This window comes from Scyliorhinus canicula, chromosome 20, assembly GCF_902713615.1.
Source record: "Scyliorhinus canicula chromosome 20, sScyCan1.1, whole genome shotgun sequence".
In the NCBI taxonomy this organism is placed as follows: Eukaryota; Metazoa; Chordata; class Chondrichthyes; order Carcharhiniformes; family Scyliorhinidae; genus Scyliorhinus; species Scyliorhinus canicula.
Window position 1 is genome coordinate 38,007,401 of NC_052165.1, and position 27,525 is coordinate 38,034,925.

A 27,525-nucleotide genomic window follows, 5' to 3' on the forward strand; every position below is an offset into this window, starting at 1 on the left:
GTCTGCCTACTCAGGTGGATGCAAAAGATCTCATGACACTCATATCTCTGAGTTCTGGCCAATATCTAATCCTCAGTCAACATCACATAAACAGATTATCTTGTCATCACATTGCTGTGTACAAATTGGCTGCCGCTTTTCCTGCATTATGATGGTGACTGCACTTTTAATGGTACCATTGGCTATGATGTGCTTAGTGACGTTGTGCAGTCATGAAAATAATGCAAGTCTTTTGTATGAAGGTGACCTGTGGCCATTACAAAGTAACTGTTATTTCATTGTCACAAGGTAACCTCTAGATTCGAAGTCGGCTTATCGGAAAAGGATGCTGAATTTAGATGAAAGGAACACAGGAGCTGGAGAAGGCCATTATCCCCTCAAGCCTGTCCCATCATTCATTTAGTCTGCAGCTGACCTGCATCTTAAATCCATCTACCTACCTGCCTTGCTTTCATAGCGCTTAACACCCCTGCTTAACATAAATCTGTCAATCTCAGGTTTGAAAATTTCAATCCTCCGCCCAAGGTTGACTGCTCTTTGAACTAGAGAATTCTAGATCTGTTGAATCCGTTAATAATTTTAAACACTTCTATCATCCCTTAATGCTCTATGAGCAAGGGACTTTAAGCAAACCCATCTATGCAAACTGTTCTTGTAATGTAATCCTTAAAGCCCTAATAGGATTCTATACTGCACCCCATTCGAAGATAAATCCTTTTGATGCCCCGAACTGAAGTACACCAGATGAGATCATGTCCTGTAACAAGAGACACAGCTAGATTAATTGATTAAAGTTGCTAGCGCACACACCTCGTGGCAACCAAGATATAAGGAGAGAGAGAGAAATAAAAGATCTAACAACTTCAGAGTGAGTCAGAAAAGTATTGGATAATTCTGACGGGGTCGGTGGCACGAAGATATTGAAGATGAACAATGAGTTTTGTTTATAAATACTATGATGTCACAAAGGGCCAGGTATTGGAGGAACAGTATTTTCAATACTTGCTCCTCCACTGTCTGTCCCTTACTCACGCTAAGTAAAGCCAGGCCTTAACACGAGATAACCACCGGCAATCCCAGAAGGAACTGCTGACCTTCAACCTGGAAGTGCATCCAAGTCAATCTTGGAGACGAGGATCAACTGCAAAGCCTTAGATAGACTATACAGATTGATCATTGAGCAATAGTAAAAGGCCTCAGGGTGGGTGAGGAGGACATTGGATTCCTGTGTGAAATACTTGCTGTATGCCTTGTAGGATACGACCAGTATAGGTCAACAAACTCACTTTGGAACCTAACTACATTGTATGAGAACCTGCCTTCGTGACTTAAACCCTTTTTCCATTTATGCAATCATGAACTTGGCGACGCGCCTTCATGTGTGTTAATCAAGATAAAGATAGTTTTTTGAAGAATAAAGGAATAAAGCCTAATAGTTTTCGGGCGGGAAAGTGGAGCTGCGTACACAAAAGATCAGCCATAATCTCATTGAATGGCAGAGCAGGCTCGAAGGGCCAGATGGCCTACTCCTGCTCCTAGTTCTTGTGTTCTTATGTTAATCAATAAATTGTTTATTGATTTGACTTGGTTTTCTGGTTGATTATGTTGTGTCTAAACCCTAGCTATAGCGTCACCCAACTCTTTGCAACATTACAATGCAAATTACAAGAAATGTTGTTGGAGCTTCTATTTTCCTATTAGTCAAATTATATCAGTTGCAAATGATATATTGAATCATTTCTGTGCATGTGTGTCTCTAATGGCATAATGATGAGTTTTGGTGTGCTTCTTTGTATGTATGTAATGATCTAATGGTCTTTATGTGCATGTTTAATGATGATGTGTTCCAATAACTTTGTGGAGTAATGATATGAGAATATGATTCTCCATGTTCGTAAAATGATATAATGATGTATTCTAAAGTACTATACTCGTGTTTTAGGCCAAAAATTGCTTGAATTTTACAGTTAAAAAAAGAGTATTCTCTGTTATTGAGGAGCAACTCAGATAGAAATCCAATTACCACATTTGTGTAGTTAACAGTGGAAAACTGGAAGTTGTTGTCCAATTTACCCTGGCTTGACAATACTAGTATCTCACTGAGGGAACTGGCATTTGAACATGTGCAATGGTGTAATATTGCAGTACTTACCCAGTAAGCATGCCTGGAAATGTCAGGACTTGTCCATTCCAGTGCAAGCACGGTATTCCAGGGCAGCACGGTAGCATTGCGGATAGCACAATCGCTTCACAGCTCCAGGGTCCCAGGTTCGATTCCGGCTTGGGTCACTGTCTGTGTGGAGTCTGCACATCCTCCCCGTGTGTGCGTGGGTTTCCTCCGGGTGCTCCGGTTTCCTCCCACAGTCCAAAGATGTGCAGGTTAGGTGGATTGGCCATGATAAATTGCCCTTAGTGTCCAAAATTGCCCTTAGTGTTGGGTGGGGTTACTGGGTTATGGGGATAGGGTGGAGATGTTAACCTTGGGTAGGGTGCTCTTTCCAGGAGCCGGTGCAGACTCGATGGGCCGAATGGCCTCCTTCTGTACTGTAAATTCTATGAAAGCACATTTTCAGCACTATGATAATTACATCCAATCTCTCCAACATTGAAAATTTAACTTTTACAAGTGCGGAGTCGCATTCCTTGAGATTTCAATTATTGTTAGAGATTTTTCAAATGGAATATATTTTTTTTACTTTTTTCTTCTATTTGGGTGCAATTCAGCAACTCCCTTGCACCCAGCGTGGTGCCAGGCACAACGAGGGAATGACCTGAGAGTCCCAAATTGGACTCCACGCGGGGCACGGGGCCCGATTGGGAGTCACCTGACTTGCTCCACCTGGCACGATCTGGATCACTCCCTCACTGAGTACGATCCAGATCAGCATATTTAAATGAGCCTGATGGCTCCAAATCTGCGAACAGCCATTCCTGCTGCCGTGATCGGCTCACCAGCAGGAAATCACCTAAAGTGTGCCCTCGGTGGGGAGAAACTCCCCAAGGCCAAAGTGCTGTTGTATAGCGTGGTGTATCACAACGCTGCAACTGGCGAGAAACACCCCACTAAATGCACCCAAAAGCAAACTTTAATATTTGTCCATTGAATTGCACCTTTAATCCTTTAATCGTTCCTTTAATCCTATCTTTCTTCTCTTTCTTTATTTTGCTTTCAGTACCTGATTTTATATTGAATTATATTTGTGGGCAGCACGGTAGCATGGTGGTTAGCATAAATGCTTCACAGCTCCAGGGTCCCAGGTTCGATTCCCGGCTTGGGTCACTGTCTGTGCGGAGTCTGCACGTCCTCCCCGTGTGTGCGTGGGTTTCCTCCGGGTGCTCCGGTTTCCTCCCACAGTCCAAAGATGTGCGGGTTAGGTGGATTGGCCATGCTAAATTGCCTGTAGTGTCCCAAAAAGTAAGGTTAAGGGGGGGTTGTTGGGTTCGGGTGTAGGGTGGATACGTGGGTTTGAGTAGGGTGATCATTGCTCGGCACAACATTGAGGGCCGAAGGGCCTGTTCTGTGCTGTACTGTTCTATGTTCTATGTTCTATATAATCAAGTAGACATTTCCTATTTACGTCTCTGCTCTGCTCAATAAGAATTCTTCAATCTGCTGGTTAAATAAATACTTGCTTGCCTTGTTCACGCAATGTCCTAGATTCGATGGAGAGTTGACTATTCTACAATGGCTCTGTAATGGCCACAAATTCCAGTTTCTGAGTAGGTGATAGCAAATCTTCAGCCATTTTATACCTCGCCAATAAATCGAGTCCAGGATCATTCTTTATCTTTCACCTGTGATGAATTCCAAGTGAAGTTTCACACTGACAGAAATGAATCGGTGAATTTCCCCATTGCATAATGGAACATAAAATTGACCACTAGCCATAAAAGACTTTAGGTCAGTGACCAAAAGACCAAAAGCATGGAGATCAGTTTAAAAAAAATAAATTTAGAGTACTCAATTCATTTTTCCAATTAAAGGGCAATTTAGCATGGCCAAACAAACTACCCTGCACATCTTTGGGTTGTGGAGGCAAAAACCAACGCAAACACAGGGAGAATGTGCAAACCCCACACGGACAGTGACCCAGTGCTGGGATCGAACCTGGGACCTCGGCATCATGAGGCAGCAATGCTAACCACTGCGTCATCGTGCTGCCTGGAGGTCCGTTTTATAGGAGCATCTTGGAGCTTTAGGAAGGGGATTCAAGAGCTTGGGGCACAACCAGCAATGTCAAGGCTGCTAATGGTACATCAAATGAATGAAGCGTGCACAAGACACCAGAGTTGGAGCGGCGCTCAGAGGGTTGTGGGGCTGGGGGAGATTACGAAGAATAAAAGGCAAAAGGCCGGAGAGGGATTTGAATTCAAGAATCCAAATTTAAAATTCAAGGCGTTGCTGAACCGGGATCTAAGGTAGGTTAACGAGCCCAAGTGTGATGGGGCTTGGTGCGGGTAGGACACAGGCAGCAGAGTTTTAGATAAGTTTCAACACCCATTTTATTTCATGAAGGTGAACAATTCTGACTTATCATGTGATTCAGTTGTTCATGTGTGTGCCGATGTACATGCGTGTGTGTGTATGCCTGTGTCTCTGCTTGTCTGTCTGCGTGTGTGCGCGGGTTTCTGTGCGAGTGTGTCACTGAACACATTTTACATCAGGCCAGTGTATCCAATAGAAATTATGTGAGTTAGAATCTATTATTTTGACAAATTCCACTGGGAGCAAGAGCAAACAATGGGCTTTGCTGGCACAAAGCGGTTTAATTTTTCTTATCTGCCTTATGGTGGCCTTGTTTGATTAGAAACATATTTTAATTCCCAGTGATTGAATAGTTATTCCTCGTTCTCAGTTTTCGACATAGCGCTTCTAGCTGTAAGGAAATGACAGCTCACTTTAGTATCATGCTGTCATGTAAAAGTCTGTGTAAGATTGAACATAGACCTGTTTCACCATGAATATTCAAATCCCACCAGTTTTCTGGCATAAAGAATATCATCAAACACTTTATGGCTCAGTGTTTATGATTACAGAGAGACAAGTTGGCTGTTTACAATCGGAGGAGCAGAAAATGTTGGAGCGGCACAGCAGGCCTGTAATTAGCGCAAAAGAGCAAAGAAAGCTGAACATTTTGCCCTCTGTCAGGTTGATTCTGATAGCTACAAGGTGAGAATATAATTGAGCAGTTCAATTGGCTTTAGAAATTGTTGATCCTATCATTTCCATTCCAGTTCTTTGGGTGGAATTCCACCCCCCCCCCCCCCCCCCACCCTCCCCTGCAGCCCCCCTCACCCCACCGAGGAGCAGACCAGTGGGGGGCTGGAGTGGGACAGAGTGATCTGTAAGATTGGGTGGCACTGCAGGAGTGTCTGCCCATCGTTAACCCGTCTCTGCCCGTATTTTTCACTCGGAACAGAGCAGACGTCAGGCGGCCTGCCCAACCATGAGTAGATTTAGATCTGTAAATAGCCAGTTAATAGCCACTTTAGGCCCTCTTTGTGCATCACTGGCTTTTTGCCATGACCCATGTTGCATGGCAGGGTGGCTAGTGCGGGCTAGTGGGAGGGCCTCTTGTTCAGGCACTCTGTGCCCAATAGAGCCTGTCCTCCCCAGCAGTACTACCACCTCCTCTCCACATGTTCTCTCCAGCCGCCATCCTGATTCCCCCCCCCCCCCCCAACCCCCCTTGCCAGGGTCACTTTGAAAGGCCCCTCCCAATTCCTCTTCCAGTATGGCTCCAGTGATGGTCAATGTTGGGGACTGCCTAAAGTTCCAGCAGTGGCCGCCGACTCCAGTGACGCTTCTGGGACTGGAGAGCTGACGACCATCCGATTGATTCTCGGAGGTGGTATGTCCTCCCAAATTAGGGTAAAAGTTTCCTCCTAAGCCAGTTAACAAGCTGACTGCTCATAAATCAACCCAGGTGTGGTAAAATGGCCAACGGCCCGATACAGATTTGGGCACTTCAAATTAAAGCCACAGCCATAGACAGGCCTGTTGGGAGGTCAAAGAGCCAAACTCAAATACACTGGAGATAGAGACAGACAGCTGGGGCAAGTCAGGGCTTGTCCTGTAAAAATCCCATTCAAATGGATCGATTGCTGTGGATTGCCCAGATGAAGCCAGACTTTCTGGCACCTAGATCACCTTATATGGGATAGGGATTGTTTTAAATATAGAGTTATAATACCCAATTCTTTTTTTTACAAATAAGGGGCAATTTAGCCTGGTCAATCCACCTACCTGCACATCTTTTTGGGTTGTGGGGGAACAATGTGCAAACTCCACACAGACAGTAACCCAGGGCTGGGATCGAACCCACGTCCTCAGTGCCATGAGGCAGCAGTGCTAACCACTGCTCCAACGTACTGCCCAGTGATATGAGATCTTTAATTTTTTAATTTTTTAAATTTAGAGTACCCAATTCAGTTTTTCCAATTAAGGGGCAATTTAGTGTGTTCGATCCACCTACCCTGGTAGGTGGATCTTTGGGTTGTGGGGGCGAAACCCACGCAAACACGGGGAGAATGTGCAAACTCCACACGGACAGTGACCCAGAGCCGGGATCGAACCTGGGACCCAGCGCCGTGAGACTGCAGGGCTAACCCACTGAGCCACCGTGCTGCCCCCTTATATGAGATAAGTTTACATGCAGACAATGCACCTGAGGATGGACCTCCAGGGGGAGGTCCTGGTGTCCTGAAAGAGTTGCAATCGGCAAATCCAGTAGGTGTTGTGACCCCTGCCTAATGACCTCATTGGCTGAAGGCTAGAGAAACTTCTGGAAGGGTGCGAAGAGGGGGGATAAGAACAGGACACCCAGAAACCATCCCCAGCAAAGACTCGATGCGGAGGCAACGGAGAAGACTCATTGTGGGCGGGATCACCTTTTCGCAAAAACTGCCAAGGCGCCCAGGTGGCACTGGCAGGCTCACTGCCAGCACGGTAGCATAGTGGTTAGCACAATGGCTTAACAGCACCAAGGTCCCAGGTTCCATTCCCGGCTTGGGTCAATGTCTGTGCGGAGTCTGCACATTCTCACCGTGTCTGCGTGGGTTTCCTCCGGGTGCTCCGCTTTCCTCCCACAGTCCAAAGATGTGCAGGTTGGGTGGATTGGCCATGATAAATTCCCTTAGTGTCCAAGAAAAAGGTTAAAGTAAGGTGGGGTTATGGGGATAGGGTGGAAGTTTGGGGATAGGGTAGAGGTGTGGGCTTAGGTAGGGTGCTCTTTCCAATAGCCGGTGCAGACTCGATGGGCCGAATGGTCTCCTTCTGCACTGTAAATTCTGTGATTCTGTTCCAGGCTGACAGTGCCAGGCTGGGATTATTTCCCATGCTGCTGATCAGGCCATGGGGTGCAGTTGGGAATTTGGGGGTCGCTTCGGGGGGTTGCGAGATTGGGACGCCATTTAAAAATGGTGTCCTGATCTCTCCCTGTAGTGAACGGAGTTCCTCACTGCAAAAATGGGACAAAGTGCGGCCTTGGCTGTGCATTCCCCGCTGAGGCCCCCAATCTACCCAGGGGCCGTTTCTCAGCACTCCGAGTGCCGGGTTAATTGCGGGCACTACGGATCTCTGTTCCCATTCGGGTAGATCGCTTCCATTGTGTTTGTGAATAAATTTGTGTTGAATCGTGAACATGTGTTTGGCGGAATTAGGCTATTGAGTTGGATGATTAGCCATGATCATAGTGAACGGCAGAGCAGGCCCAAAGGGCCGAATGGCCTTTTCCTGCTGTTATTTTCTATGTTTCTATCTCACAAATAAGGGCACCTGGCTAAAACAAGTGTCTGATAATTTACAGACAACATAGGCAATCCAGTCAAGCAGAAACAGGCTGTCAGTTAAGTGGGTAAGTCCACCATCTCCACACAAAATTCCAGTCATGGAATGCTGCTGTGTCAGTAGCACTGGCTAGCACTTGAGCCTCTGAGTTACAAGGTTGTGGCTCAAATCCCGTTTTGTGGGAAGAATTTAATGGAGGTGATGGGGGTCTCACCTGCTGCCTGGAGAGCCAGCAAGAGCTCCGTGTACTCTCTGTTCAGGAAGGACTGCACAATTAAATCCCGTAGCTGGGCAGCAGTGACCCTTGCTCAAGTTAAGGATCCAAGGATGAAATTCCTGCCCACCAAGAGTCAACCGGAGGCCAGCAGCTCTTCGTTTCTCAACAGCACCACTGGGAAGGTGATGGCTGCTAACATCCACCCAGACCTCGGATCTAGGCATCCTAGGTACAGGGGAATGATGGTGGGAAAGAGGGGTGCTGCCGGGTGAGGGTTTGTGGGGCAGTGGGGAGAGGAAATTGGCAGCAAGGGCAGGCGGGTGGTTCTCAATCTTCCCTTATCTGATGCCGAGTCCCTCAATCAGGCACCAAATGACTGTGAATGAGGAATGTGCCCCCTCTCCCCACAAATCCACAAGTAATTTTGTCGCCAACAAACAGCTATGTTTTTCTTTTAAGCTTGTGTGGAGCCTTGCGTGGCAAGAAGCCATATCACATCAGAAAGCTGCAGATAACTCATTGTCTCCCCCTTCAGCTCACTTAAGCTATGGGCGGCCTCGTTGCACAGTGGTTAGCACACTGCATCACATCTCCAGGTTCAATCCCAGCCTCGGGTGACTGTGTGGAGTTTGCACTTTCTCCCGTGTTTGCGTGGGTTTCCTCTGGGTGCTCCAGTTTCCTCCCACAGTCCAAAGATGTACAGGTTAGGTGACTGATCATGCTAAATTGCCCCTTAGTGTCCAAAAAGGTTAGGTCAGGTTACTAGGTTAAAGGGATAGGGTGAAGGCGTGGGCTTAAGTGCCAGTGCAGACTCCATGGGCTGAATGGCCTCCTTCTGCACTATAAATTCTATGATTCTATGAAGACTCATCCAGTGAAAGGACTGGGTCGCTGTGGTCCCAGTTAGATTGGAGAGAGTTCAGAAAAGGTTCACTGGGTTGATTCCTGCCTTTTGAGAAAAAGTTGAATAAGTTGGATGGTTACTCATTAGAGTTTAGAAGAATGAGTGATTGTGTTGAATAACATAAGATTCTAAGGGATGGGGGATGTTGACAGGGAAGATTAGGTTATGTGGGTGAGCCTTGGTAAATTACCCTGAGTGTCCAAAAGGTTAGGTGGACTTACTGGTACAGGGATTAGGATGGAGGTGTGGGTTTAGGTGGAGCCGGTGCAGACTTGATGGGCCAAATGGCCTCCTTCTGCGTTGTAAATTCTAACTAAGATGCTGAGAGGATGTTTCCCATCATGGAGGCATCTAGAACTAGGGGGTACAGTTTCAGAATGCGGCGTCACCCATTCAAGACAGAGATGAGGAGGAATGTCTGTTCCCAAAGTTAATCTTTAGAATTCACTGTGCCAGAGAGCAGTGGAAGCTATGGCATTCAATCTGTTATGGGATGAGTTAAAATTATTGAACTATAGGGAAATCCAGAGTAATAAGGAACAGTGGAGTTGAGGTCAAGACTAGATCGACCACGGTTTATTGAACAGCACAGCAAGCTCAAGAGGCTGAATGGTCTGCTCCTGTTTCTAATGTTCTTATGCTTTGACAATGGCTATCAAGCTGCTCTGAAGGTACAACAGGCACTGTCACTTTGCCTCAACCATCAAAATAAGGCTCGGCTTCAATTATGGACAAACCCAGTTCGGCCCAAATTTTGATTTGTGCTCTAAACACAGTCCTGAAAATGAGCTGCAAGGGCCCCAAAACTGCCTAATTGGGTTTCTAAAAATGGGCACAAATCACACAATCCCAGAATTATTACAATGTTGAAGGAGGCCATTTGTCCCATCATGCCTGCACGGCTATTTGAATGAGCAATTCCCTTAGTGCATTTCTCCCATCTACTCCCCATAACCCCGCACATTTGAGGCCAATGCTTTTCTAGAACATGAGAAGCTACTTTTGAGGATTTAAAGAGTTGAAAGGGTTAGCTAACCACTTAGAATTCGACTTTCACCCAAAAGCATAAGATGTACGATGTGCAGTCAGAGAATTAGGTTGTGAACCTTAAAAAATTTAAAATTCAATTGGCCAAAATGCAGCAGGAACAAAGATGAAGAGAATTAGTACTTCAAGAATTTGAGAGAGTGGAATTCTTCCCAAAGAAGACAACAAGAGTGAGAGAAGAGAAAAAGGGAAAGAAAGGAGACTTTTCAAAGAAGACTAGGTGAACTGAAGAAAAGAGCGATAAAGGCAGCCTAGCCAAGCCAAACGATAGTAGTGCTCCAGAAAGGTCAGGAGAAGCCACTAGAATCAAAAGAAGCTGGACAACTGGAGAAAGCCTGCAGGATGGGGCAGCACGGTAGCATGGTGGTTAGCATAAATGCTTCACAGCTCCAGGGTCCCAGGTTCAATTCCCGGCTGGGTCACTGTCTGTGCGGAGTCTGCACGTCCTCCCCGTGTGTGCGTGGGTTTCCTCCAGGTGCTCCGGTTTCCTCCCACAGTCCAAAGATGTGCGGGTTAGGTGGATTGGCCATGCTAAATTGCCCGTAGTGTCCTAAAAAGTAAGGTGGGGCGGGGGGGTTGTTGGGTTACGGGTATAGTGTGGATACGTGGGTTTGAGTAGGGTGATCATTGCTCGGCACAACATCGAGGGCCGAAGGGCCTGTTCTGTGCTGTACTGTTCTGTGTTCTGTGTTCTGTGAGTCTTTAGAAGTTCAAGGAACCATGGGAGGTTCGGAAGTGCAACAGGGGGCAACACAACCTGTGAGGGTTGGAGTTTTCCAAAAAGGGCTACTTGCATTTAAAGAGATCAGAAACAAAGAACAAAGTTCTGCAGAGGCGTAGAGAGCTGGAAAATGTTCACAGAGACCCTGAGGAGGAAATAGAACCTGTGAAGGTTGAAGTCGTTAAAAATAGCTGCTTGAATTTGAAAAGGCCTGTGGAGTTAAAGAAGGTCAACGAAGAACCAGTGTAATTTTAAAAAAAGACAAAGAGAATGCCCTGTAAAATAAGGTTGGCAGATACATATTTCTCAGAATTAAGCGTGGACCAGGGAAGGTCCAAAGCAGGCAAAGACAGCATGGGCGATGTCACACCCAGCTGGAGAACCACTTGAACTAAAAGGGCAAATACAGGCCTTGGAAGTACAAAGAGTCAAGTTTAAAATGGACCAATACAAGAAAATACACTTATCAAAGATGGCTGCCACAAGTCACCTGATATCTGGCATTGTAAATGGACCATTTCTGAATAGTTACTATATGGATTGCACTGCAGCCATGCCCTAACATGTTGCTCATGGAATTTCACAATTTGGGGTGTCAACGTTGTCTTCAAAAAAGGACAACTGAATAGTAGATATTAAGAATGCAAAGTGCTGCACTTTAATCAACTGAAATGCTATCAAGACAATAGGGAACTGGGAGCCAGCCAGGATATACACCCAACTCAAACCCCCATGGAGGATGAAATAACCTCCCTCCTCTTGGTTTCTAATGTCTTGAAATGTATCAAATGTTTCTGAGATTAAACATCAAAATGTGATTACTTGTTCTACAATAATGGCTACAGCAAACATGGGAATGGAATTCCTTTGGAATATACAGCAAGCAGGACTTTAAGAACTGGGTTTGCCAATCAGAAGCAGAAAGATCTGTTGAAGTATTGGAACAGTCTGGAATCTCTCTCTGTCTTGCTCTGAAGTCAAGTAAAGCCCTAACTCTACAGTGTAAAAATTCAGCACAAGAAATAGTCCATCAGAAAGTACCTTGGCAGAAACTCACTGATTTCTGGAAGACTGGTCATGGATTAAAATAAAGGAAATTGCCTCTAGAAAATGTAGTTCCATGGATCTCAATTCAACTCCAGGACTTAAAACAACCACAATGATCAATAATCAATGCTTCAAGGATAAACAAAGGACTTTTTTTTCTAAATTCTTTTTTCTGATTTCCAATAAAAGGAAGGAGCCGGTAAACAAAGTGCAATACAGTACCATAATGCAATCCCCACCCCACATAAAGAGACAAACAACTGTACCAAAAAAAGTTAAATTAACAGTAATTGACTCTTGAAAGAACAAGACAAATGGTTGCAATCTACAAGTTTCTCAGTGGATCCTATTGCAGCATAGTTAATCTTCTCCAAATATAGAAAATACATAAGTCTTCCAACCAGGATTAAGCATTGGGTGGCTTGGGGAACTTCCAGGTTAATAAAATCTGCCTGCGGGCTACTAATGAAGCAAATGCAATGATATATGAGATGACTTTATATCTGGGAAATATAATGATTGAAGATGACAGATCTGTCAAGGAGGTGAAAGCTATGATTGCAACAAAAAATGTTACATTTAAAGAAAGAAGGGGATATTGATTTATTGATTCATTAATTTGATTGGGCGCCTGGAACGTAATGCCAGAAGATGTGGTGGAAGCAGGCATATTAGCAACATTTAAGAGGCATCTGAATGGGTACATGAAAGGGAGGAAATAGATGTATACGTCCGAGTAAGGGCAGAAGGTTTTTTTTAGTTCGGGCATCATGATCGGCACAGGCTTGGAGGGCCGAAGGGCCTGTTCCTGTGCTGTACTTTTCTTTGTTGTTTGTTGTTATCTGCCTCACTCTTCGCGAACTGACCAGTTCAGAAGAGACTCCAGGGGCGAAATTCTCCGACCCCACCCGGGAAGTGGCGGTGGCGGGAATCACGCCACTCCGATCGGCGAGGCCCCTGCGGCGATTCTCTGTCCCGTGATGGGCCGAAGTCCCGCCGCTGGGAGGCCTCTCCCGCCGCCGAGGTTTGAACCACCTCTGGTGGCGACGGGATCGGCGGCGCGACCGGGCCCCCGGGGTCCTGGGGGGGGCGCGGGGCGATCGGACCCCGGGGGTGGGTGCCCCCACGGTGGCCAGACCCGCGATCGGGGCCCCCCACTCAGACTCCGGGCCAGTGCCCTGGGTGCACTCTTTCTTCCCCGCCGCCGCCACGGCCTCCGCCATGGCGGAAGTGGAAGAGAAACCCACATCGCACATGCGCCGGCGGTGACGTCAGCGGCAGCTGGCCGCTGACGTCACCGCCGGCGCATGCGCCGACTGGCGAAAGCCTTTCGGCCAGCCCAGCTGCCGGGCGGCGGGCCTGAAAGGCCGCTGGCGCCGTTTCTTTGCGCCAGTCTTCTGGTGCCAACCGCTCCGGCGCGGGGCTAGCCCCCAAAGGTGCGGAGAATTCCCCACCTTTGGGGAGGCCCGACCCCGGAGTGGATGGCGCCACTCCCCTATGCCGGGACCCCCCGTCACACCGGGTAGGGGAGAACCCCGCCCCAGATCTGGATACCAAAGGACAAGAACGTTGGAAAAAATGTCAACGAAGGATGACCGAAACCGGCCAGCTTCGGGCACGACCAGAACATATGAGTATGGTCAGCAGGGGCGAGTGAGCACCTGAAGCATTAGTTGCTTGTGTTGAAGAAAACCTTAACAATTCTGGCCTTGATAAAGCGAATCCTATGCAGAACTTTAAACTGAATTAAGCTTAACTGAGTACAGGAGGATGCTGAGGTGACCTTCAAAAGAATCTCTTCCCACCCGTAATCTAAGTTCAAGCCCAAGCTCCTCCTCCCAATCATTCCTTACCTTAGGAGAGGGGAGGATACAGATGATAGCATGAGATCGTAAAACCTTGAAATAGAACCACTGTTGGTTTGAGGCAATGGCAAAATCACTTCTAACAATGTACTTGGAGGGAGTTGGGGCAAGGATGGACATTGCGAGCAAACAAAACCACGGGTTTGAAAATAGCGGTAAAGACTAGATTTAGGTAAATTAAGTTTGGCTGTAAGCTCGCTACAACTGGCAAAGTTCCCAACCACAAACAGGTCAGTAAAACGTTTGAATAATTTCTTCCTCCACAAGGCAAACGTCGAGTCAAGCACGGAGGGCAAGAATAAGTCGTTGTTACAAATAGGACCTAATAGCAAAGGAGTGGAAGGTTTAAAATGCTGACAAAATTGCTTCCACATTTTTTAAATAGAACTCACAACGGGGTTTGACAGTATTTAGAGGGGGGAAAGGGCAGCACGGTAGCATAGTGGTTCGCACAATTGCTTTACAGCTCCAGGGTCCCAGGTTCGATTCCTAGCTTGGGTCACTGTCTGTGCGGAGTCTGTGTCTGCACGTTCTCCCCGTATGTGCGTGGGTTTCCTCCGGGTGCTCCAGTTTCCTCCCACAGTCCAAAGATGTGCAGGTTAGGTGGATTGGCCATGATAAATTGCCCTTAATGTCCAAAATTGCCCTTAGTGTTGGGTGGGGTTACTGGGTTATGGGGATAGGGTGGAGGTGTGGGCTTGGGTAGGGTGCTCTTTCCAAGAGCCGGTGAAGACCCGATAGGCCAAATGGCCTCCTTCTGCACTGTAAATTCTATGAAAGGGGCTGGTTTATCACCAGCTAAACAGCTGGCTTGTGATGCAGAGCAAGGCCAGCAGCGTGGGTTCAATTCCCACACCGGCCTCCCCGAACAGGCGCCGAAATGTGGCGACTCGGAGCTTTTCACAGTAACTTCATTGAAGCCGACTTGTGACAATAAGCGATTATTATTATTGTTATTAATGGGTAGCGGGGCACAGGGAGAGAAGATGAGCAGCAGGTGTGCAATTCCATAAGACACCAGTTTAAACTTGGATCATGACACCATGCTAAAACCTTTTGACTATTAGCCACCCAATAACTGTACAGTAGAGCTAGCCCACCAACCCATCTTCCTCTTCGACATATCGCTCCATGGACTCTAGGAGTTCTGCCTGCCCAGATAAATGTTGATATCAGCTTGTTAACCAAAGTATGGAGACATTAGAATGTTCATTTATATGGACTGATTTCTAGCAGCTAAGGAAAGAGGCAAACTATACCAGCGCTGCGAATCCACTTTAATTTTGGTGACCAGACTCGTAAGATTTGTTCGATAAAGAGCTGCAAGAGACTGCGTTATGTTCACACCTAAATAGCGAAAACCAGCACCAGATATGGAAATGGCAAAGTTCTGGCGGGGGATGGGGGTTATTTGAGCTAATTGGGAAACACTCACTTTTGTTATTCAGTTTAGCCAAAGAACAAGCCAAAGGCACTGAAAATATTCATTACATCATCAACACAGGCAACAGGGTTAGTGTATAATAGGAGGTCATCAGCATATAAGGACACACAGTGCTTCCCATCGGCTCAAAGGATACCCTTTAGCAGTGTGGACAACTTTAAGGCTATTGACGGGTTCTATCGCCAAGGCAAAGAGCAATGGGGGCACAGGACACCCTTGACGGGTTCCCTGGGTAAGGGGAAGTACTTTATGTATAAGAAGTGCACACTCGTGGTAGGGGAGGTATAAAAAAGGCGAATCCATGAAATAAATTTTGGACCAAACCCAAAATTGCAAACAGGTAATCCACCCAGTCAAAAACCACCTCCTCAGGGTGGCAAGGTGGCGCAGTGGTTAGCACTGCTGTCTCACAGCGCTGAGGACCCGGGTTCAATCCCAGCCCTGGGTCACTGTCCGTGTGGAGTTTGAACATTCTCCCCATGTTTCCGTGGGTCTCCCCCACAACCCAAAAAGGTGTACAGGATCGGTGGATTAGCCATGCTAAATTGACCCTTAATTGGAAAAATTTAATAATTGGGTACTATAAAAAAAAGCCATCTCCCTATCCAGAGAGACAACAACTTCAGGGGTGGTCGAGATAGTTGGGGAAAGTATAGAGTCAAGCAGATGATGTAATAACATTCAAGGCAATTGGCCAAGTGCTGACAAATGGGATGAGGTAAGTAGGTCAGGTGTTTTTCATGTGTTGGTGCAGACTTGATGAGCAGAAGTATTTTCTGTGATACTGTGATGTACATTTGAAGATAATTGGCATCCCTCTACAAAGGCAGTTTGGCCATCAGATACTATATCAGGGAGACATGGCTCTAAGCAGCTCACCAATACCTTGGCTAACAGCTTTACATCTGCATTTAAAAGAGAGATAGGCTGACATGAGCCACATTCTTCAGGGTCCCTAACTCTTTTGAGTATAAGAATGAAGAACAAAGAAAAGTACAGCACTGGAACAGGCCCTTCAGCCCTCCAAGCCTGCGCCGACCATGCTGCCCGTCTAAACTAAAATCTTCTACACTTCCGGGGTCCGTATCCCTCTATTCCCATCCTATTCATGTATTTATCAAGATGCCCCTTAAACGTCACTATCGTACCTGCTTCCACCACCTACTCTGGTAGCAAGTTCCAGGCACCCACCAAAACCTTGCCTTGTACATCTCCTCTAAACCTTGCCCCTCGCACCTTAAACCTTTGCCCCCTAGTAATTGACCCCAAACAATGGAAATAAGCAAAATGGAAGCGCTTGAGTCAACTGTAGGGGGCAGAAATAATGAGTTGTTAAACATATCTAGCAATAAGAGTGCAAGTTGAGTGGGGAACCTTTTATAACATTCAATAGGGGTGCCATCGGGGCCTGGGGGCCTTACCACTTTGCAACAACTTAATGCAGTTAGTTATCTCATCCAGGTTCTGTCCACATCTACCGATATGTCCAAATTATTTAGGCACTCATCCTTTGCCAAGCTATCTGATAGGAAACCAGATTTATAGAGGCTATGATAAAAGGAAGCAAAGGTCAAATTAATACCTGTGGGGTCAGTAGTAAGTTTACGGGAGGAGTCATAGATCTGGGAGATAAACCGAGAAGCAGACTGGCGCCCAAGCTGGTGAGCTAGTAGGTGGCTCGCTCTGTCCCCTATTCATAAAAAGTCCTCTGCTTCCCCCCCCCTCACCCCCCCCCCCCCCCCCCCCCACCCCCCCCCCAACCCCCACCCCTCCCCCCACCCCCCACCGGCAGAAGGATGCAAATGGGTAATTTGAACCCATTTGCATCTGATTAATGGGCTAGAAGACCAATTTCTCCATTCTGCCATGATACTCTGGTCCTCTCGGCCAGGTTTCACGTGGGTGTGGATTGGTGCAAGTGTTTCTAGGCGTGGCCCTGATGCAGTGGAAGACATAGTGAGTCAATGGGGTACATATACAACAAAGATGTCCCCGAAGTCCATTGGAGGCCGTTCCTTCACCCACAATGCAAATCCTGCCCACGACCCCCCCCCTCCCCCGTATCAGAGACTCTCCCCATCAGTCACTCGTGCCTGAAGAGCAGTAAAGGCAGAAACAGTGAAAAATCATTGCCTTTTCACTTACCTGCCCCTTAAACCTGCTGACTCAGACAGAAGTCCAAAGCAGTAACTATTAATAAAAGCCAAAACACACCACAAAGTGGCACTTCTGTCTCACAGTACCAGAGGCCCAGGTTCAATTCCAGTCTTGGGTCACTGTCTGTGTGTAGTTTGTATCTTCTCCCCATGTCTGTGTGGGTTTCCTCCGGATGCTCTGGTTTCCCCCAGTCCAAAGATGTGCAGGTTAGGTGGATTGGCCATGCTAAATTGCCCTCCGTGTCCAAAAGGTTAGGTGGAGTTACTGGGTTACGTGAACAGGGTGGGCCGAGGTAAGGTGCTCTTTCAGAGAGTCGGTGCATACTTGATGGGCTGAATGGCCTCCATGTGCACTGTAGTAATTCTATGATTCTATTCTATTGTCCTAAGGCTTTAAGCCCCGCCCAGATCCTTTGATTTGCGAGGCTCCTATTCACTTTCAAAGAGAAATAGCTCTTAGTAAGCTGTAAATGACAGGGTAAAATTGTCCAGACCTCCAGGTGTCTGAATTGTTTATTTTCATCTCCCTTCAAACTTGAATGCATCTCAAGTACCACAATGAACATCGAGGAGATAAGTGCTTTCATGTCCCCTTTTATATGAAGAAAAGCATTTAACTGCTTTTAATTATAGTGGTGATCTCTCAAGCATAAGTAGATGACTCTCATAGGAGGAGGACTCTGATATGGAGATCTGGTGTGTGTGTGGGGGGGGGGATTTGGGTGACCCTCATGCATGCAGCTATGTTTGTGGGGGGGGGTAGGACGCCCTTAGTTGTCAGCGGGAGGGAGGGCAGAACTTGCATTGTGGGGGAGGTAAGCTTTTGTTGATTGTCTCAGGACGGTGCGGGAGGCAGTTCATTTCAGTTCTGATTGGGGTGCCATCTCTCTAAGGAGCGTAAACTACACCCACTCATTTTAATTTTGTAAAAGAGGCGCAATATCTGGGTAGAAAACTGGTCTGTGCAACTGCCGGTTTCCACTTAAGCCTGACACTTTGAAAAAATATGGTAAGATTCTGCCCCATGTATCCTGGAGTATTTAATACTCAGTTCTGCCCTTTGAGCCATGTGTTTGTTAGAGCCACAAAATGATCACCTAAGCCTTTAACTCACTAATCTTACTTACCACACTCTGTGCATTCACACCCATTCACCATAACCCTGATTTAGACCATTACTTTCTCCCTTTCTCTACCCCCACCCATTAACTTACTATTCTCTATTCTTGTGTTATCTGGCTCTCCCAGTACGTTGTGCCCCCTGCTATTCCTCTCATGGTTTTGTGATATTTTCTTCCGGTTCCCACACCCTGCAGAGTTGGTTTAAACCGTCCCCAACAGCACCAGCAATGGGCCAAGCACTCTTAAGACAGACCGACTGAAAACAGTCTGGGACCTCCTAAAATGGACATAGAAAATTTACCTTACAGACCCCAGAAATAGGCCTAGAACAATTGCTCGCCCACTCACATAAACCTTGGTCTTTTAATAAGCTCGGAACTTCCTCAGTGGTCCAGATTATATGGGCTAGACACCAGAATTGAAGATGTTTACCATGAAAATGTAATTTGTTTCACAAATTCCATGTGAATCTAAGCGTTTTGTTAAAGGTGGATGATCAGAGTATGCAGCTGTGCAGTTGTTGAAAAATAAAAATGGCTGCCACAGTGCTGACTTGACGTTACTGACCTTCGAGGCACTTTGTTTAAACCTAACGTGAAGGTTTATTTTGGTAAAGAGGTCAGCCTGTGACCCAGCACGGTTAACTGTTTTGCTCTTGTTAATTTTTAAGCCAACTCAGCCATAACAATAACAATTAATCCCAAATTCTCAAATTTTCACTGACATGCTTTCACAGCTGGAGATAGTTTAGCTGCTGTTGCCTGTGATGAAGGGCAGGCATAGGTATGGGTAAAATCCAGACAAATATTTATGGAACTGGGTGTTTCAACTTTAAAATGTTTATGGAACCAAATGTTTTCAGATACAATATTTACGTTCTGTATGAAGGCTTGAAAGGGCTTGTCGGCATGTTGAGCTAATTCTAGGTTTAATCTGGTTTCAGGTGGCCTACGCTAAGAGTTGGTTTCTGCCCAGCTCCCTGCCCTGTGAATGGAAGCTGTGTTTCATGTTGGACTTGCTTCACTGCCGGTGAACTAGTGAGAACAGGTCTCAGCCTAGTTGAGACTGGAAGTGTCAATTGAAAATTCTAACCTCACGGTGAGGGAGTTGGTTTGGGACAGGATTCAGGAGTTTACAGTCTCACAACAGTGCATGCATCGGTGAATCACACAGCACAGAAAGAGGGTGTTCAGCCAAGCGTATCTGTACTAACCCTTTGAAAGAACTACCCATAAGGTCCCACTGTCGGCTGCCCTTCTCCCATAACCCTTTCAATAATTTCCCTATGCACGGTAGCACAGTGGGTAGCACTGTTGCTTCACAGTGCCAGCGCTCCAGGTTCGATTCCCAGCTTGGGTCACTGTCTGTGCGGAGTCTGCACATTCTACCTGTGTCTGCGTGGGTTTCCTCCGGGTGCTCCAGTTTCCTCCCACAAGTCCCAAAAAATGTGCTGTTAGGTAATTTGGACATTCTGAATTCTCCCTCAGTGTCCCCGAACAGGCGTCGGAATGTGGCGACGAGGGGCTTTTCACGGTAACTTCATTGCAGTTATTACATTAACTTCATTAATGTAAGCTTACTTGTGACAATAAAGATTATTATTATTATGCATTTATCCAGTTACCTTTCAAAAGTTACTTTAAATCTGCTTCCACTGCCCTTTCAGTCAGTGCGTTCCAGATTATAGAAAATCGCCGTGTGTAAACAAAAATAGTTCTTCATATCACCACAAATTATTTTGGCAAAAATCTTAAAATCTGGTTACTGACCCTTCTGCCAATGAAAACAGTTTCTCCTTATTTTCGCCATCAAAACCCTCTATGACTTTCAACGTCTCTATCAAATTTCCTTTTAACTTTCTCTGCTCGAAGGAGAACAATCCCAGCGTCTCCAGTCTCTCCACACTAACTTGAGTCCCTCATCCCTGATACCATTCTGGTACATTTCCACTGCCTCCTGTTTCTGTACAGGACTCTTAACTCAGGATTTGGTCAAGATTGAACACTTGCAGCCGAGCCAGTGACGTTGATGTGCTGAATGGTGAAGGATACACTGATAGAGAATTTAAATATGCATTATTTCAGAATAACACAACAATGTCTTGCAGAGTAACACAATAATGTCTGGAAATTCCACAGAAGTCCCGATGGTGGAGTCATACTTCCAAGGAGCATGAAATGGGAGCATTCAAATTAAATCATCTGAGATGGAACAGGACTGAAGACAACACGGAACAAAGAAGGGCACGTTCCCATCAATTCCATTAGGCAACAGCTCATTTGAACTTTTAGAAATGGTTCCAAGTACTTTGCATACAGGAACAGCAGCTTGTATTTGCATCGTGGTTTTAATGTTGTAAAACAGCTCCAGGCAGTTTACTCAAATGTTATCAGATCAAAGTTGACATAAAGTCTGATAAGGAGCTATTAGCACAGGTGTGCATTGTGTATCTACCCAAACCACCTGTACAGGACAGGGGCCACTCTTCAAGTAAAGAAAGAGCTTTCATTTATATGGCATCCTTCATGATCTCATATGATCTAGGAGCAGGGGGAGGCCATTTGGCCCCTCAAGCCTGCTGTGCCATTCAGTAAAATCATGGCTGTTCTGATTGTGGCCTCAGCTCTACATTCCACGTACTCTCCCCTTCAACTTCTTTGTCCGTCAGAATTTGTCTACCTCTATCTTCAAAATATTCATTGACCCGGCCTCCATCACTCTCTGAGGAACAGAGCTGCAAAGACTCACGACCCTCCGAGAAAAAAAAATCCTTATCTCCGTCTTAAATGAGAGGCCCCTTATTTTTAAACTATGTTCCCTCGTTCCAGCTCTGACAAGACTTGCTGAGGTTTTCCAGCATTTTCTGTTTTTGTTTCAGATTCCAGCATCCGCGGTAATTTGCTTTTATCTGACAAATTGCTCCGATATGAACACCGTATTTGCGGCACAGCTGGCTTCCCCACCCTCCACACACACAGAGACACATACCTCGGTGGGCGACTGTGGTGGTCAGGCTTCTGAGGCACATTCTGGTGAGCACCATACAGTTGCTGATGTACATCAGCTGGAGTGAGGAACGCCGAGGTGAGACAGCAGTTGGGGGTCTGCTGGATCCCAGGACCCAGCTGAGTCCCAGTCAGATGCTGAGCCTCTGGACCACGTTCACCCAGAGCTGATGGAATTGATAGGGTGCAACCATGACATTCCGAGGGGAATATCAGCAACACTCCAGAAGTTCCAAAGCCGATTGGAGGAGTCCCAGAGGCTATGGGCACAGGAGATAGTGGCAATGCGGGGCACCATGGCCAACACTGCTAGGGTAGCGAGTGCAGTAGAGAGCCTGGTGTGCGACGTCAGCAGCATGAGTGGAGGTGTCCAAGGCGTGGCTCAGTCAGTGACAGCCATATCTGAGCGCCTCGACAATATGTCCAACTCGCTGGGGGACGGGTCCCAGTCCCTGGTGGAGTGTGTGAGGGGCTGCGGAGCATGTCCCAGTCTCAGGTGGACGTTGCCGAGGCACTCCAAAGCATGTCCCAGTCGCAGGTGGGGCAACCCAGAGTCACTGCAGCATCACCGAGGGTGTCAACAACATGCTGCAGACATTGGGGAGCCACCAGGGCTGGCTGAGCCAGATAATGGAAAGGCAGCTGGGGCTCAATCCAGCTGCTTCGTCCATAGGTGAACCCCAGGGCCCTATGGCCACCGAACGGGAGGAGGGGGTACTGGGTGCCAACCCAGAGCCACCCTACGAGTAGCAATGGCGGCCACCAGCTTCCCCGGTTCCCTGACAACGGCGCTGCTCAGAACCAGCGCCCAGAACAGGGTGGTATGGAAGGGCATGTGCCGCCGGCAAGTGGGTAAGACGCCCAAACCCCCATCCCAGCTCAGCGGCAAACCCCCCCCCCCCCCACACGCCGAGGCTGCCCCCTATGGGGCTTCCCACCCCCGTCCCCCCATCACCCCAGAGCTCTGAGGCAGCAACCCTAATGCCCCCCCCCCCCCCCCATCTCATTGCCTGTGAGTGAAGATGGCTACTCACCTCCTCGGACCCCTGCCACAGCCATTTTTCCAGCTTCATTTTTAAAAAGGTGTACTAATCGGCGCTCATGTGACCACTTGCTGGGGAGGCAATTAGATGCTGATAATTGGATGGAGATTGGCCTCAAGTAGCGATTATTGTTTTTTTGCCACACCGGGATCCTGATTTCGCCAATGGAAGCAGGCTGGTTAGACGGCAAACCGATCAGTGCCTGGCATGGTTCTCGATTTTGGCGTCTCCGGCGATCTAACGGCCGCGTCACGCTCTCGCTCAAGCACGACACAGCCGAATCACGCCTGTAGGTTCTAATTCTAATTACCATCGATTACCATATCTTCACCTCGTTTCTGAGAGCATTTTAATTAATTGGCTATCTATTATTGAACACTTCTAAATAATTGTGCACTATTCTCTATTCTTAACGGAAACAAATTAGCTCAAATGCCCCCCCGAGAGGGCTTAAGCGAACACAGCATTTCACTTGGCTTGAGAATAAACTGACTTGAGCTTATTTATGAACCATTCCAAGATTATAGCGAATGAAATGTTGTTATCCCGACTTTGTGAAGCCGAAAGACGGCTCAAGGCACTAGAAAATGGCTCGCTTTCCAATCATTTGTGAGGGTACTGATAGGAAGCACACTGAGCGGATTTCTCCGCACTCACGACGGTGCGGAGAATAGCGGGGTTCGTAAAATTTTACGGCCACGCTAGTCTGACACCCTCCCGCTATTCTCCCCCCCCCCCCCCCCCACGCCCGACTCCCGATACGAATCGCTGCCGCCGTTTTTTTACGGCCAGCAGCGATTCTCAGCTGGCCGATGGGCCGAGTTCCAAGCCCTTTACGGCTGTTTTTACGAACGGCAAACACACCTGGTCTGGCCGTTCGTAAAAACGGCCGTAAAGTCCCGATTTTTAAAACCATGGCACCGATTGGCACGGCAGTACCACGGCCGTGCCAAGGGTGCCATGGGCCCGCGATCAGTGGGCACCGATCGCGGGCAGCGGGTCCGATACCCGCGCACTCTTTGCCCTTCCGCCGCCCCGCTGTATCACTTCGCGGGGCGGCTGAGGGGCATCCCGGCCCGCGCATGCGCGGGTTTCGCGCAAATGCGCGATGACGTCATCCGCGCATGCGCGGGTTGGAGTCTTCCAATCCGCGCATGCGCGGCTGACGTCATGTAACGCGTCAGCCGGCGCAAATTCTGGCAAGCGGGCTTAACGAAATTCGTTAAGCCCGCGATGCCGGAGTTTACGGCGGCGGCATGCTAGCCCCGACCGGGGACCAGAATCGGTTCCCGGTCGGGGAGGAGGAGGCTGGCGTCAAACCCGCCCGGATTTGACGCCAGCCTTACGATTTCTCCCTCTCTGGGAGAATCGCGCCCACTGTTCGGCATCATTTGTAAAGAGGTTATTGTTCGGATGTGACATTAAAAGCCTCCCTTGGTCTAACCTTACTTGGCTTGTCCTGTGTAAACAGTGCTGCCTTCAATCAGAAAAGCCTTCTGTGTATATAAAGTGAGGGCCTAGGGTGAGGGGGGGGGACAGGAGGAAAGATACTCAAGCACTGTTTGGAAATAAGACTCCCATCACAAGTCCAAATATTCAGCTCCACGGTGGGGGGGGGGGGGGGGGGGGGTGGCGGAGAAAGCTGCCCATGGCCTTATAAAATCTGCTGGAGATTGTTTCAGCCATTCTGCATTTAAATATGTGTTTAGCAGACACTTAAAAGAACTTCAGAATTCCTTCCCCATTACCAGTGTTCCTACTTGGTCCCATTCTTTAAAATAAACTTGCACCTCATCCGTCTTCTCACTCGGACTTACTCCATATGGACGCGTCGGAGGACCTGTGCGGCGTTCCCACCTGCTCCCCAAGCAGCTGCTTCCAGTCAGGAATGTGAGGCTTGCAGTGTGGGATTGGCACGGCATTTCCTGCATTAATCCTGCAGTATTTCCGATTTGGTATGTTTCTAAGGGAGAGGCCCATCCTTCTCCTCTTCAATTCCCAACCAGACAAACCTCCACATAGTGCAGAGAGATTCTCTTTCAGAATCTTCAGTCACTTGCTTTAAACATTCCAATGGGCCAATTTTATCAAGTAGTCATTTGAAGTGAGGGCTTTTCAATGTTTCCACAACACTGCCCTGCCCTGCACTGTAAGGCTGTCATTTTATGCCTTTTATACTTTACATTTCAATCGTAGAGAAGTCTGAAGAAAATAAGCAACTTTAAAGTATCGCCTGTCCAATAGATATAGAACGAAAAGTGGAATTCCAAAGAGTTAATCCAAAAACTCTGCTGTCTGCATCCAAATCCAGTTCACTTATCACCCCTAAACTCACCAACCGACACTAGATTCTGGTCAAGAAACGCCTCGATTTTAAAATTCCCAATCTTGTTTTCAAATTCCTCAATTGCCTCACCTCACCCCTCCCTATCTCTGCAATCTGTTTCTGCCCTATAGCCATCTTCTTCTTCAGCTCTGACCTCTCCACTGATTTCCTGATGTCCGAGCCTTCAGCTACCTTAATCTTTATCTTAATTAGTGTCACAAGTAGGTTTATATTAACACTGCAATGAAGTTACTGTGAAAAGCCCCTAGTCGCCACATTCCGGGGCCTGTTCGGGTACACAGAGGGAGAATTCACCTAACAAGCACATCTTTCAGGACTTGTGGGAGGAATCCGGAGCACCCGGAGGAAACCTAATCTCAAGAAATCTTCTCCCCATCCCCTCAATCTCTCTACCTCATTTTCCCCCTTTAAAATGTTGCTCACAACCTTACCTCATTGACCAAGCTTTATGCGGCCAACTGACGTGACTCTCCTTCTGTGGCTCACTGTCTAATTTTGTTTTGATGGTTCTCCTGCAAAGCACCTTGGGAGGTAACACTATGACAAAAGTACTTCATAAGTACAAATAAAGACAGAAGGAGAGAAAAGAAAGAAAACAGCATTGCATTTGTCCTGCCGTTTTTCCTCAGCTGTCTCAAAGCACTTTACAGCCAGTGAAGTAGGTTAGAATTTAGCCACCGCTGTAATCTAGGACAATGGCAGCCAATTGATGCACAGCAAGCTCCCACAAAATGTAATAATGTGCCAGGTTTAGTGATCTAGGTGGATAAACATTGCCCAAGATCCTAGATTAAGTCGCCTTGCTCATCTTGGAGAAAGTGCTGTGGGATACTCACTCAAGAGGCCGATGGTTTTTAAATCCATTTACGGGATGTGGGCTAGATCAGGTTTTGCCCTTGAGCAGGTGGTGGTGAGTTGCCTTCTTAAACCATTGCCATCCCTGAGGTGTAGGTACACCCACAGTGTTGTTAGGGAGAAGATTCCAGAATTTTGAGTCAGCAACAGAGAGGGAATGACGATATATTTCCAAGTCAGGATGGTGAGTGACTTGGAGGTGAACCTCCAGGTGGTGGGGTTCCCAGGTATCTGCTGCTCTTGTCCTTCTAGATAGCAGTGGCCATGGGTTGGAAGGTGCTGCCTAAGTAATCATGGCGAGATACTGCAGTGCATTTTGTAGATGATACTCACGGCTGCCACTGTTCGTCGCTTGTGGAAGGATTAAATACTTATGAAATGAGTAGCAATCAAGTGGACTCCTTTGTCTTGGATGGTGTTGAGCTTCTTAAGTGTTGTTGGAGCCGCACTTATCCAGGCAAGGGGATAGTATTCCATTACACATCTGGCTTGTGCCTTTTGGAGTAAAGAGGTGAGTTACTCGCTGCAGGATTCCCAGCCTCTGACCTGCTCTTGTAGCCACAGTAGTCATATGGATAGTCCATTCAGTTTCTGGTCAATGGTAACCCGCAGGATGTTGAAAGTCAAGGTTTCATTGATGGTAATGCCATTGAATGCCATATCGTACGCCATACCATCCAAAGAAATCATACTTCTGGCAGTGCAGCACTCCTTCATATGCATCAAATGATTAGGTTTCTTTCACGTTCTCAGGACAACCCAAAGTGTTTCACAACCAAAGTGCAAATTAATTCTGAAATGCACTCACTGTAAGTTGGCGATCAATTTGCCTACAGGAAGGTCCCCCACACAACGGTGAGATAAATAGCCAGCTAGGTAGCGTTGGAAATTACTGCAAAGTACTATCTTGTAAGATATGGATGAATTAAAATGTGATATTGTTTCTACATAAGCTACAGCAGAAGCGCCCACACAAGTAAAGCCTCCAGATTTCCACTTGTGGCAGAGCCAAGAGGGTAATTATGCCAAAGTACTTCATTCATGATGAAAACCAATATTTAGAGTCGCTTCACTCTTGGGTATATTGCTTTATTAGGGCAGGGAAAGGAATCATAGGATGGAATGCTCCAAGAGGGACCGGGACAGATATATGGAACATCGAGCAGTTCACAAGTTTCAGGAAATCTGTAGGTTCTCACCACCAGTGCTCCTGTGTGTTTACAATTCACGCCTAAGAATGCAAATCACAGACCTTGCTGTGAATACCACCTCCCTGAGCCTGTGCTCCAACACTAAGGAGAACAAGGCAGCAGGAGCATTGAAGTAGATCCATCACCTCCCAGTTCCACTCTGAGTCTCACACACACCATTCAGACTCAAACATATATCTATATATATATAAGTGACGCCTTGGTGCCATCGGGTCAGAAACTTACTGAACAGCAAAGTATGGCATGCCTTTACCACACAAACTGCAACAGAAAAGCTGCATCACCTTCTGTGGTGATATGAGTGGGAGCACTGCCATTGGTGCAGAGCATTGGTTTCCCATTGGCTCTGGCTGGTCATGTGCCTCTCGTCTGATTGGCTGGGACTAGTCATGTGACTGCTCACCAATTGGTCGAGAGGCAAGTAGACCCCGCCTCCGAGGCGGGGTATAAGTACCCAGGATTCCCGGCGGTCGGCCTTTCTCTGTAGTCGACCACCGGGCTAACAACTAGCTGATTAAAGCCACAGTTTGGATCTTCATCGTGCCTCCCGTCCAATTGATGGTACATCACCTTCTCACGGGCATTTAGGGATGGGTAATAAATTCAGGCCTTGCTAGCAATGCCCTCATCACAACAATGAATCAAGATAAAATTTATTGATGGGTAATTCACTTCGATAAATCACTTTATTTTGTTCCAAGGACAGAAATTAGAGCCAGAGACTTTGATTTCCACACGCTGAATCATAGTGG